Genomic DNA, 12924 nt, shown 5'->3' on the forward strand with positions numbered 1-12924 from the left:
AAAAAAAACAACTCCTGGATTTATTGATTTTTTGAAGGATTTTTTTGTGTCTCTATCTCCTTCAGTTCTGTTCTAATCTTAGTTATTTCTTGTCTTCTGCTGGCTTTTGAGTTTTTTGATCTTGCTCCTCTTGCCCTTTCAAATTTGATGACAGTGTGTCGATTTTAGATCTTTCCTTGTTTCTCATGTGGGCATTTATTGTGATAAATTTCCCTCTAGACACTTCCAGATGTCAACTTGGGCTCTCCTTTATGAGGTGACTCTTTGGATATGTGTGAGTCAGGGAGTTGCTTGAGGAAACAGTCTGCCCTTTATAGGAGCTCAAGTGCTGAGTTTTGAGCTCTGTTGTTCCATTCAGAGCTGCTGGATAGGTACGTTTAAGTCTGCTGCAGCGGAACTCATAGCCGCCTTTTTTCCAAGGTACTCTGTCCTGGGAAGGTAGGGCTTCAATTATAAGTTTCTGATGTGCTTCTTCCTTTTTTCAGAGCTTCCCTGCCAAGCAAGGAGATAACCTAGTCACAGTCTGCCAGCAGAGGTGTTGCTGAGCTGCCATGGGCTCTGCTTAGCTGCTGTGTGCACTTTCTTCCAGTTTTGTTTATAGAGGTATAGTTAGAACTGCCAAGGTAATTACTTTCTGCCACATTAATGAAGAACTACCTCTGTAATGGAGGATTGCCAGTAATGCTAGATGCTTTCCCCCCAAAAAGCTGGACTGTCCCAAGTCTAGTTGCACTTGCTGCAAAACTCTCAGTGCAGAGTGTTTCAGATTGCTGGTCTTTGTGGGAGTGGGACTCACTGAGCCATATCACCTGGCTCCCTGTTTCATCCCCTTTTTTTTCAGTTGAATGGGTAGCTCTGTCTCCCAGGCATTCTAGGCTCCAGTTGAAATGGCTGCCCAGATTTGTCTGAGTTTTCTTGCAGAGACCTGCAGCACCTGCTGAAACAGCTGTGCTGGAAACTCATGGTGCTTTTCAGCCCAGGAATCTCCTGGTCTGTGGGCAGCAATAACTCGTTTGGAAAGGCAGTGTTCACTCACCCTCTGCATTGTTCTCACTGGGAACTGCACTCCAGAGACGTTCGTATTCTGCCATCTTGGATCTGCCCCGGTGCTTTTAGATAAAATGAAATAGGTTGTTTCAAAATAGATGCATTAAAACCCCACACCATCAAGATTAAATTTAATTTAAAAATCTTTTTTTTTTTTCTTAGATGGAGTCTCACTCTGTCAACCAGGTTGTGGTGCAGGGGCTTGATCTTGGCTCACTGCAATCTCCCCCTCCTGGGTTCAAGTGATACTCCTACCTTAGCACCCTGTGTAACTGAGATCAGCCTCGTGTCTAGCTGGGATCACAGGCACATCCCATCACATCCAACTAATTTTTGTATTTTTAGTAGAGACAGGGTTTCACCATGTTGCCCAGGCTCCTCTAGAACTTCTTACCTCAGGCAATCCACCCACATGGGCCTTCCAAAGTACTGCGATTAAAGGTGTGACCTATGGCACCAGGCCTAAACTTCTTGAAATTCTGAAGATCTTCAAACCTTTTCATATATGTTGCATAAGACAATTACTAAAGAATTTAAGGCCGGGGCAGTGCCTCATGCATGTAATCCCAGCACTTTGGGAGGCTGAGGTGGGTGGATCACGAGTTAAGGAGAACAAGAACATCCTGGCCAACAAAGTGAAACCCCATCTCTACTAAAAAAAAAAAAAAAAAAAAAAAAAAAATTAGCTGGGCATGGTGGTGGGTGCCTGTCATCCCAGCTACTCCAGAGCTGAGGCAGGGGAGTGGCTTGAACCTTGGAGGCGGAGACGGCAGTGAGCCGAGATTGCGCCACTGCACTCCAGCCTGGCAACAGAGTGAGAGACTCTGCCTCCAAAAAAAAAAAAAAAAGAAAAAGCCTTTTAAGTGCAAACTTATTCTCAAATCAGTGAGAAAGTGGTAAATTTTCCTTAATTGGCTGTGACCTACATATTCTCTTTAAATGTTACATTTTAATATTTTTTTAAATTGCAGAGATTTTAAGATAATGCTTTAACAAACTTTTTTTTTTTTTTTTACTGGAGAAAACATAAACTTTGATGAGTTGTTTCCACAGGCTTAGGAAATATAAAAGGTTTATATGACAATTTTGTCTAGACATATCCTGTCATGTATAAGCTATACGCTTGGAGCTTGAATATATTCTATCTAGTATATAGGATGCTTCCACTGCTTGAGCAATGTGCATGTTTCAATAAGAGTACAATAAAACATTTGAGAGTTTGTGACAGCTAAAGTCATGGCCAACATCATCATTTTTGTGATCCTTAAAGCCAAGGTTTCATGTGCATTTCAAAATATACATGTGTTTGGGAAAAGGTCATGTTTCATTACACAAAATGTGAATATTTTGATATTACATATTACTTTTTAAAACTACAACCATATTCACTGTGATTCCCTCACTTTAGCAAAAATAAATGTGTTCACAATCTCTTCAACCAAACAGTACATCATTTGAAATGAGTAAGAATGTACCAAGTACAAAAAAATCTAAGTATAATCAATGGGTTATGAAATATAGTTGTCAAAATTCCTATGTTCTCTCTTGAAAATTTAATTTTCAGGTATATGGACTAAAATGCTTCGGTGTTAAATCAGTTTCTAAAGCATCATAGATTTGCCAGAAGACCTCAGTTGGGCCTAGGTGAGGTGTGTGTGTGTGTGTGTGTGTGTGTGTGTGTGTGTGTGCGTGCATGCATGCTTCAGGAATAAGTTTGTGATTTCTGATTACAGAGTTTTAAATTTTTAATTAAAAATTTTTGAGCCAATACTAAAAATTGGAAATTTTCATAAAACAATCCAGGTGTTATTCTCTTTTGGAAAAGCAGAAATAATACAGAGATGCATAGAGGTTTTAGATTTACACTCATTTACATTTAGTTGAGACCTATAAGCATTTGAGTTTTAATCATAGTTTTAGACCAACTCAATGGATTCTTGGCTTCTTGTTATGTTATGCCTCAGAGGTAGTGTAGAGGGGGATTTCAGCTGTACCATATAGTTGAATTTATACAGTAGCAGAAGCAAAGAGGATAAATTTTAATTTTAGTTATGTTTATACAGATTACAGGCATTTCTTGCTCAACGTCTGAAAACTAGACAACCTTTATGAATGCGCTAACCTGGAACTTATTTCATTCTATTGTAGGTATGAGAAATCACAATATGCCATGTGGACTCAATGTGTCTCAATTATTTTATAAATCATTATAGAAGGTTTGTCACATCTGTTTTCACTGTTAATAAATGGTGTTTTTTATTTCAGTAACTTGTTTCTAATAGGTAAAAGTGCTTGGTGGTTAAATTTGTCAAAAGAGTCATTATTGTACATCCAAGATAGATCTTCATTGTAACAAACCATGATGATTATAAAGAAAAATGCAATAATGAAAGGGAGACTTTGGAGACACCATACTAAACATTCGCTATAATTTTTTATTGGAAAATCCAGAATTCTTATCAAAAGGAAAATCTGACAATAAATTGCCTTAGAAAACATTTGAGAGTAAACAGCTATAATGTAGCCATTCAGGAATACGGAAATTTTATTTTGGAGGGCAACACACTTTAAACTTTTTTGCTAGAAGACTTTCCAATTTTCATATTTGCTTTTGTAAGTTATGGTAAGTGGAAATTGTTTCTGTTTTTTCTTTTGAGCAAGGCAACAAAGGGCAAGTTCTATTCTAACATTAGGCAATAAATTAGAATTGGAATTGCTCATATCTACTTTGCAGAATGACAACACTGAAAATGTCTTAACAAAAATCTCTGAACCTTAAAAGTAATTCCTTCTTCTTTTTCTTTTCCTTCCCCTTCTCTTCCTTCCTTCCTTCCCTTTTCTTTTGTTCGTTCATTCTTGCTTCCTTTAGATACAAAAATAGAGAGTGTGTGCATGTGGATTTGTGTGCGAGATGTTTGTAGTTGTCCAATAGTCTAATTAATACTCATTAGCTAGAAAATAACTTTAATATGTAGTTTACCACAGACACTATCTCAAGTATTCAGGAAGCACAGAGAGAACATACATGCATGCATACTTTGAAAAAAATCAATATACAAAGATCTCTGGGAAAAATATTATTAGCTTTGTGCTATGGAAATTTTTTTCAAAAAGAATAAGACACACACACACATTTAAGACAGTATTTCATTGTCAGTTTTAAGATAATAATAGGAAACATAATTTTATGAGTCACAGTCTGCTTGACTTTAATCCTTTTAGACATTGCAACCATTTGATTAAGTGCTATATGAGCTTTCTCCCCCAACACTCTCAAAGTGTCATCTGTCATAGCCTTGCTGTCACAGCTATAAAATATGACTGTCTAATGATATTAGAGCCAAGAAATATGATGTTGGGTTTGGCATTTCATATCACAATGATTCCTTACTGTAAGCCATGTAGCATATCCCAGTGTACATAACGGAAAAGAAAATATTAAATTGAACACAAAAACATGGCCGATTTGGGGGCGAAGACTAAAAAAAGTAACATTATTTTACTTTTACACACATTCAATGCAGACTATCATGAAAATAAAGACCTATTGCCCCCAAATTTGTTTTTTCTAAGAAAATTCCTCGGAACGTATTATTTTGAGGATGCGAAAGATTATATACATAAGCTAAATCACCTGGTTGGAATACTTGCTTGAGTTGTCTGTATTAATAGTGCATCCAGATTTCTTATTCTCTGGTCTCTAAAAATATCCTAATCCTTTGCTAACACTGTAAGTGTCAACTAAATGTGGAGCATGATCTCACAGGATCTGCGATAAGAGAAAGTATTTTCTATTTCCTGTTCTGGAATATATAATTCAGCTGTGTCGTATTGGGCAAGTTACTTCTCTTTCTTATGGTTCTCATTTTTTTTCTTTTTTTTTAATTGCATTTTAGGCTTTGGGGTACATTTGAATAACATGTAAGATAGTTGCATAGGTACACACATGGCAGTGTGATTTGCTGTCTTCCTTTCCTTCACCTATATCTGGCATTTCTCCCCAGGCTCTCTCTCCCCAACTCCCCCCTCTCGCTACTGTCCCTCCCCTATTTCTCCCCAAAAGACCCCAGTGTGTAGTGCTCCTCTCCCTGTGTCCATGTGTTCTCATTGTCCAACAACCACCTATGAGTGAGAACATGCAGTGTTTGATTTTCTGCTCTTGTGTCAGTTTGCTGAGAATGATGGTTTCCAGGTTCATCCATGTCCCTACAAAGAACACAAACTCATCGTTTTTGATGGCTGCATAATATTCCATGGTGTATATGTGCCACATTTTCCCTGTCCAGTCTATCATCGATGGGCATTTGGGTTGGTTCCAGGTCTTTGCTATTGTAAACAGTGCTGCAATGAACATTTGTGTGCACGTGTCCTTATAGTAGAACGATTTGTAGTCCTTTGGATATATACCCAGTAATGGGATTGCTGGGTCAAATGGAATTTCTATTTCTAGGTCCTTGAGGAATCGCCACACTGTCTTCCACAATGGTTGAACTAATTTACACTCCCACCAACAGTGTAAAAGTTTTCCTATTTCTCCACTTCCTCTCCAGCATCTGTTGTCTCTCATTTATTATTATTATTATTTTTATAAATGTATGCTTTCAATGTTTGGCAGACACACTGGGGGACTCCCGAGCGGCGAGGCTGGCGGCCCTCCCCAGCTCTCTGGTTCCGGGTCGCCCCTCGTGGGGGTGGGAGGCCGCCCCCAGGACAGGGCAATGCCTCGGGGGCCGCCACATCCCAAACCCCAGGCCCCTCCGGTGCCGCCGCCTCCGCTCTCCGCGCCTGGATCCCAGGCTGCCCCTCACCCCGCTGCCGATGCGGGGAAGATCAAAAATGCCCGCAGGGCGCGGTGGCTCACGCCTGTAATCCTAGCACTTTGGGAGGCCGAGGCCGGTGGATCACGAGGTCAAGAGATCGAGACCATCCTGGTCAACATGGTGAAACCCCGTCTCTACTAAAAATACAAAAATTAGCTGGGCATGGTGGCGCGTGCCTGTAATCCCAGCTACTCAGGAGGCTGAGGCGGGAGAATCGTTTGAACCCAGGAGGCGGAGGCTGCGGTGAGCCGAGATTGCGCCATTGCACTCCAGCCTGGAGACAGAGCAGGACTCTGTCTCACAAAACAAAACAAAGTAACAACAACAACAACAACAAAAAAAAACAAAGATGCCAAGAAACCCTCTTTCCCATGGTTTGGCATGAGCAGCAGGGGAACTCTAGTAAAGCTCTGGTACTTTGAACCTGTTGATACCACGGCAGAGGAAGAGCAAGAAGAAGTTGAGAGTTTAAAAAGTATTCGGAAATATTTGACTTCTAAGGTAACATATGGATCACCGGCATTCCGGATATACAACTTGAACTGAAAGATTTAATACTTTTTGGCGGAAGAGGGAACTTGAACTTTATTAGGTGTCTAATCCAGGACCTGCCTACTTTTGTCCAAATGGGAAGAGATAAAATCTTCTCGACATTGAAGACGATGCTATGTGCTACAGGAGGTGGTGCTTACAAGTTTGAAAAAGATTTGGGCACAATTGGAAACCTTCACCTGCACAAATCAGATGAACTTGACTGCCTTGTAAAGGGCTTGCTGTATAGGCTCTGTCAGTTTCTCTGGACAAGCGGACTGCTACTATTTTGCTAATACCTCAGAACCTGAGTGATGACAAAAGATGCATTTTAACCTGGTTGATCCCTATCCACTGCTTGTAGTGAACATTGGCTCAGGAGTCAGTATTTTAGCAGTCCATTCCAAAGGCAACTATAAATGAGTGACTGGGACAAGCCTTGGAGGGGGTACCATTGTGGGTGTATGAAGTTTATTGACTGTCTGTGAAAGTTTTGAAGCCTTGAGATGGCATCCAATGGTGACAGCACACAAGCTGACAAGCTGGTCTGGGATATTTATGAAGGAGATTATGAAATATTTGGTTTGCCAGATTGGGCTGTAGCATCTAATTTTGGGATTATGATTTATAAGGAGAAGCAAGAATCTGTTAGTAAAGAAAACCTGACAAGAGCTACCTTAGTTACTATCACCACTAACATTGGTTCTGTGGCACGAATGTGTGCTGTGAATGAATGAGTTGCCTTTGTTGGTAACTTTTTATGTGTCAATACCTTCTCAATGAAAGTTTTGGCATATGCACTAGATTGCTGGTCAAAAGGTCAACTGAAAGCACTATTTCTAGAACATGAGGGGTACTTTAGAACAGTTGGTGTGCTTCTGCTAAATTTCAACTAAAGCATCAGGTCTCTCTCTCTGCTAATAAAGTCATCCAAGAGGAACTAAAACCAGAGGCCTTATTACTCATTGTTTGTCACTGGGAACCAAAGGATAAGAGTAGCATAAGCTGCTGAATGTTGAGAAAAAAGAATACTGTGAAACAATTAGGAGAAGATTTGACTCATAGAAAGTGCTCAATAAAATATAGTTGTATTTATCATTGGGATTATTGCTGAAAACATACAGTAAATGTAGCCTTGTCCTTATACAATGCCATAATTTAGATCTGTAACTTGGGAATTTTTGTCCCATACTTCTAAAATAAATAACTTGTAGAGAATGCAAAGAATATAATAAAATTAATTGAGATTAGGGTACATTCAAGAGCAATTGCTTTGGTTCATGGAGATGTATGTATTATAAGACATGTCAAAGTAGACAATAAGGAAATGTGAGAAGTAGAAATAGCCCACAAGGCAGTAAAGATGATCATTGGGGGAAAATATAATATTTTGAATGGAAGAGGTTTAGCCAGATTATTGTATGTGGGGAGTACTGTGTATTCTTTAACAAACAACCACTGAGAAGGGTGTACAAAACTCAGATACATAGAATCAGTCCTCTGAAAATGCATGTGCAAATGGAGGAACTGGAAAATACGTTGAGTACCATAAGACACCCTTGCCAGACTGCAAAAATGCACAAAGGGCAAGAAGTGCTTGTAGAATCGTAGTATGAGGATTGCCTTGGACCCTCTTCTGAAATAAAACAACCATAACTTTCCACAAAACAACTATAGCTCATGAAAATTGCAAAAAGAAACAAACCCAAAAAAAAAAAAAAAAAAAAAAACCTCTTGAAGTCTCTGGATATTGTTCCTAAGGGCATACAACAAATGGAGAAACATTTACTCAAGAGAGTCTATGCAATTATAATCTGTGCCTACTCACTCTCCTTCCTCAGCTCAGTGTGACAAAAGTTCTACTACAGGCAGGTGCAGCCACGAAGATGGAATTCACTCTCCTCCCAGCTCCCTAACTTATGACTTCTTCCTGAGAAGGAAAAGCTATGAGTATTACTCTTCCTTCTTCCCAGCTCTGTTCTTTATTCCATGCAGCATGACAGAAAGGTCCGGGAGTTTCTTTTTACACCCAGCCCTCACCTTCAAAACGTAAACTCTAAAGCCAGGTGCAGCAGGCCAAGAAAACTAAGCCCCAGTTGGCTCCCACCTCAGCTTACTCATATAATGGAGGTTCCATGCCAGTAGGAACATTAGAAGACAAAGCTACCATACACCACCATCATTCCAATGTCCAAGCCCAGGACAGAATTGTCATTCTAAGAAAACTGGGCCACTGTTCCTGCCTCCTTCTCAGAAGCAGTAGAAGAGCTTCTGTCCAGGGTGAGATGCATGCTATAAGAATAGAAAATGCTATCACTCTCTCAAAAGACATTGACTTTATTTGAAGCATAAGAGGTGCATTCATGCCCAAGGGTAGGTTGGAAATCATGGAGATCTTGGTGCAGAGCTATTAAGAGGCAGCTAGAAGACAGCAACAAGTAGATCACATAGAAGTTCAACAAAAGAGTCAAGGAAAAATTTGTTTATAAAGAGCCCCTTATTTTGAGGGCTCAAAGCAAGCCTCAAAGTCTGGCCTGATGAAAACTTTTTAGTCTACTCCTGCAAAAGGGGCCATGCTTTATTTGAATGTGACCATAGAAAATTTGTTAAAAACAATACAACAACCAGCTAGGAATTAGTGAAAGATAACTAGACTTGATGCCATTCACGACAGATCATCCGAAGTTTAATAGAAAGAACAGTGAAAGAGACAAAGAGCTAAAACCACGGCTAAAATCACAGTCATCTGTGTGTAGGTTAGGTGAAGACTCTGCCCATACCCAAGGCTGTACCCTCTGTAAAGCAACATCAGAAGCTGCACAGTGTGCAGCAAATAGACTTTACTCAATTGGTCCAGTCATGTCACTAAATAAGTATACAACCAAACAATAAGATGGGAAGTGGAGAGGTGTCAGGATCTAGAGTTATTATAATTAATATCTAAAATGTATAGTTTACAACAAAAAAAATCATTAGAAATGAAAATAAACAGAAAAAAGTGACCCATACACAAGAAAAAAAGTGGCAATAGAAATTGTCTTTGAGGATGCAGTTGATACTCTTAGCAGATAAAGACTTCAAACCAGCTATAATAACTATTTTGAAATAAATAAATATAACCATGTTAAATGATTTAAAGGAAGATATAACAATGTCTCATCAGGCCGGGCCCAGTGGCTCAAGCCTGTAATCCCAGCATTTTGGGAGGCTGAGGCGGGCGGATCATGAGGTCAAGAGATCGAGACCATGGTGAAATCCCGTCTCTACTAAAAAATCCAAAAATTAGCTGGGCATGGTGGTGCGCACCTGTGGTCCCTGCTACTTGGGAGTCTGAGGCAGGAGAATTGCTTAAGCCCGGGAAATGGAGATTGCAGTGAGCCGAGATCACACCACTGCACTCCAGCCTGGTACCTGGCAATAGAGCGAGACTCTGTAAAAAAAAAAAAAAAGTCTCATTAAATAGTGAATATTAACAAAGAGAAAGAAAGTATTTTTAATGAATTAAATGAAAATTCTGTAGTTGGAAAGCACTATAACATAAACGAAAACCTTACTAGAGAGGCTCAATAGTAGCTTTTAGATGTCAGAAGAAAAAAAATCAGTAAACTTGAAGATAGATTGATAAAAATGATGCAATGTGAACAATAGAGATACAAAGAAAGAAAGAAAAATAAACAGAGCCTCAGAGAAACATAGGACACCATTAAATGAACCAATCCATGAGTAATGAAAGTATGTGGGGGGAGGTGAGAAGCGGAGAAGAAAAAAGTATTATAAGACATAATGTGTGAACACTTACCAAATCTGATGAAATACATTTATTGTACACATCCAAAATGCTCAAATAACGCTAGTAAGATAGAAAACAAAGAGATCTGGCTGGGCATGCTGGCTCACACCTGTAATCCCCACACTTTGGGGAGGCCGAGGCCAGCAGATTACCTGAGGTCAGGAGCTCAAAACCAGCCTGGCCAATGTGGCAAAAACCCATCTCTACTGAAAATGCAAAATTACTCAGTTGGCACGGTGGTGGGTGCCTGTAATCTCAGTTACTCCAGAGTGTGAGGCAGGAGAATCGCTTGAACCCAGGGGACCGAGGTTACAGTGAGCTGAGATGGTGCCATTGCACTCCAGCCTGGGTGACAGAGCCAGATTCTGCCTCAGAAAAAAAAAAAAAAAAGAAAAAAAAATCCTCACTGAAAGACATTGTGTTTAAAATGTTTAAAGTATAGAATGAGGAGAAAATCTTACAAGTAGCAAGTAAAATTTGACTTGTCACATGCAAGGAGACTGGAATAAGAATAGCAACTGCTTTCTCATCAGAAACAATGAAGTTCAGATGACAGTGGTATATATAATGCAATGATTAAAAGTGCTGAAGAAGACCTGTCAATCAAGAACCTTTTAATTTGCAATTTTTTTCAAAAACTTAGGTAAAAACAAATCATTTCGAGATTTTAAGTGAGGTAATTTCTTGCTAGCAGGAACACCATACAAGAAATACAAAAGAAACATTATAGTCAGGAAGCAAGTAACACCTGGCTAATTTGAATCCACACACACTCAACAAAAAGAGCATTTAAAAAAAAAACCTAATTGCAAAACAGGTAGGTAACCATAAATGATAGTTATAATTGCTTGAGGCCAGTATTTACCTGTGACCAAAGCCAGACAAAGACATCACAAAATAAAGAAAGCTTCAGGCCAATATAGATTAAAAAATTCTCAATTAAATATAGCAAACAAATCCAGTTACATCTATAAAGTGTTATAAAATTCATGGCCAGGAGGGATTTATCCCAGGAATGCAAGGTAGGTTTAACCTACAAGTATCAATATAATTAATTGTATTAATAGAATGAAAGATAAAAATCACATAATTATCTTAAGAGGAACAAAATTTTTTTAAAAAATTCAACACTCTTTTTTTTATTGTACTTTAGGTTTTGGGGTACATGTGCAGATCATGCAGGGGTGTTTCATGGGTACTTACACGGCAAGGTGGTTTGCAGCCTCCATCCCCCAGTCACCCACATCTGGCATTTCTCCCCATGTTATCCCTCCCCAACCTTCCAAACCCCCACTGTGCCTCCCCAGCCTCCCCAACAGACCCCAGTGTGTGATGCTCCCCTCCCTGTGTCCATGTGTTCTCATTGTTCAACACCCACCTATGAGTAAGAAGATGCTGTGTTTGATTTTTCTGTTCTTGTGTCAGTTTACTGAGAATGATGGTTTACAGGTTCATTCATGTGCCTACAAAGGACAGTAACTCATCATTTTTTATGGCTGCATAGTAGTCTATGGTGTATATGTACCACATTTTCCCTGTCCAGTCTCTCATTGATGGACATTTGGGTTGGTTCCAGGTCTTTGTTATTGTAAACAGTGCCACAATGAACATACGTGTGCATGTGTCTTTATAATACAACAATTTATGATCCTTTGGATATATACCCAGTCATGGTATTGCTGGGTCAAATGGAATTTCTATTTCTAGGTCCTTGAGGAATCGCCACAGTATCTTCCACAATGATTGAACTAGCTTACACTCCCACCAACAGTGTAAAAGTGTTCCTGTTTCTCCACATCCTCTCCAGCATCTGTTGTCCCCAGATTTTATAATGATCACCATTCTAACTGGCATGAGATGGTATCTCAATGTGGTTTTGATTTGCATTTCTCTAATGACCGATGATGATGAGCATTTTTTCATGTTTATTGGCTTCATATATTTCTTCTTTTGAAAAGTGTCTGTTCATATCCTTTGCCCATTTTTGAATGGATTTGTTTGTTTTTTTCTTGTAAATCTGTTTTAATTCTTTGTAGGTTCTGAATGTTAGCTAGCCCTCTGTCAGATGGGTAGATTGAAAAAGTTTTTTCCATTCTGTTGGTTGCTGGTTAACTCTGATTATTTCTTTTGCTCTGCAGAAACTCTGGAGTTTAATTAGATCCCATTTGTCTATTTTGGCTTTTATTACCATTGCTTTTGGTGTTTTAGTCATGAAGTTCTTGCCTATGCCTGTGTTCTGAATGATTTTGCCTGGGTTTTCTTCTAGGGTTTTTTTGCTGTTAGGTCTTATGTTTAAGTCTTTAATCCATCTGGAGTTAATTTTAGTATAAGGTGTCAGAAAGGCGTCCAGTTTCTGCTTTCTGCACATGGCTAGCCAGTTTTCCCAACACCATTTATTAAACGGGGAATCCTTTCCTCATTGATTGTTTTTGTCAGGTTTGTCAAAGATCAGATGGTTGTAGATGTGTGGCATTGCCTCCGAGGCCTCTGTTCTGTTCCGTTGGTCTATATCTCTCTTTTGGTACCAATACAATCCTCTTTTGATTACTGTAGCCTTGTAGTATAGTTTGAAGTCAGGTAGCATGATGGCTCCAGCTGTGTTCTTTTTGTTTATAATTGTCTTGGCTATATGGGCTCTCTTTTGGTTCCATATGAAGTTTAAGGTGTTTTTTTCTAGTTCTGTGAAGGCAGTCACAGGTAGCTTGATGGGGATAGCCTTGAATCTGTAAATTACTT

The 12924-nt window shown here is 39.3% G+C and overlaps 1 pseudogene; it reads left to right on the forward strand.

The window, feature by feature from the left end:
• The first annotated feature begins 5651 nt into the window (after positions 1-5651).
• Positions 5652-7294, forward strand: LOC116550646 (annotated as a pseudogene).
• The last annotated feature ends 5630 nt before the right edge of the window (positions 7295-12924 follow it).

Source organism: Sapajus apella, unplaced genomic scaffold (genome assembly GCF_009761245.1).
Source record: "Sapajus apella isolate SASKATOON/1434 unplaced genomic scaffold, GSC_monkey_1.0 scaffold8, whole genome shotgun sequence".
Lineage (NCBI taxonomy): Eukaryota > Metazoa > Chordata > Mammalia > Primates > Cebidae > Sapajus > Sapajus apella.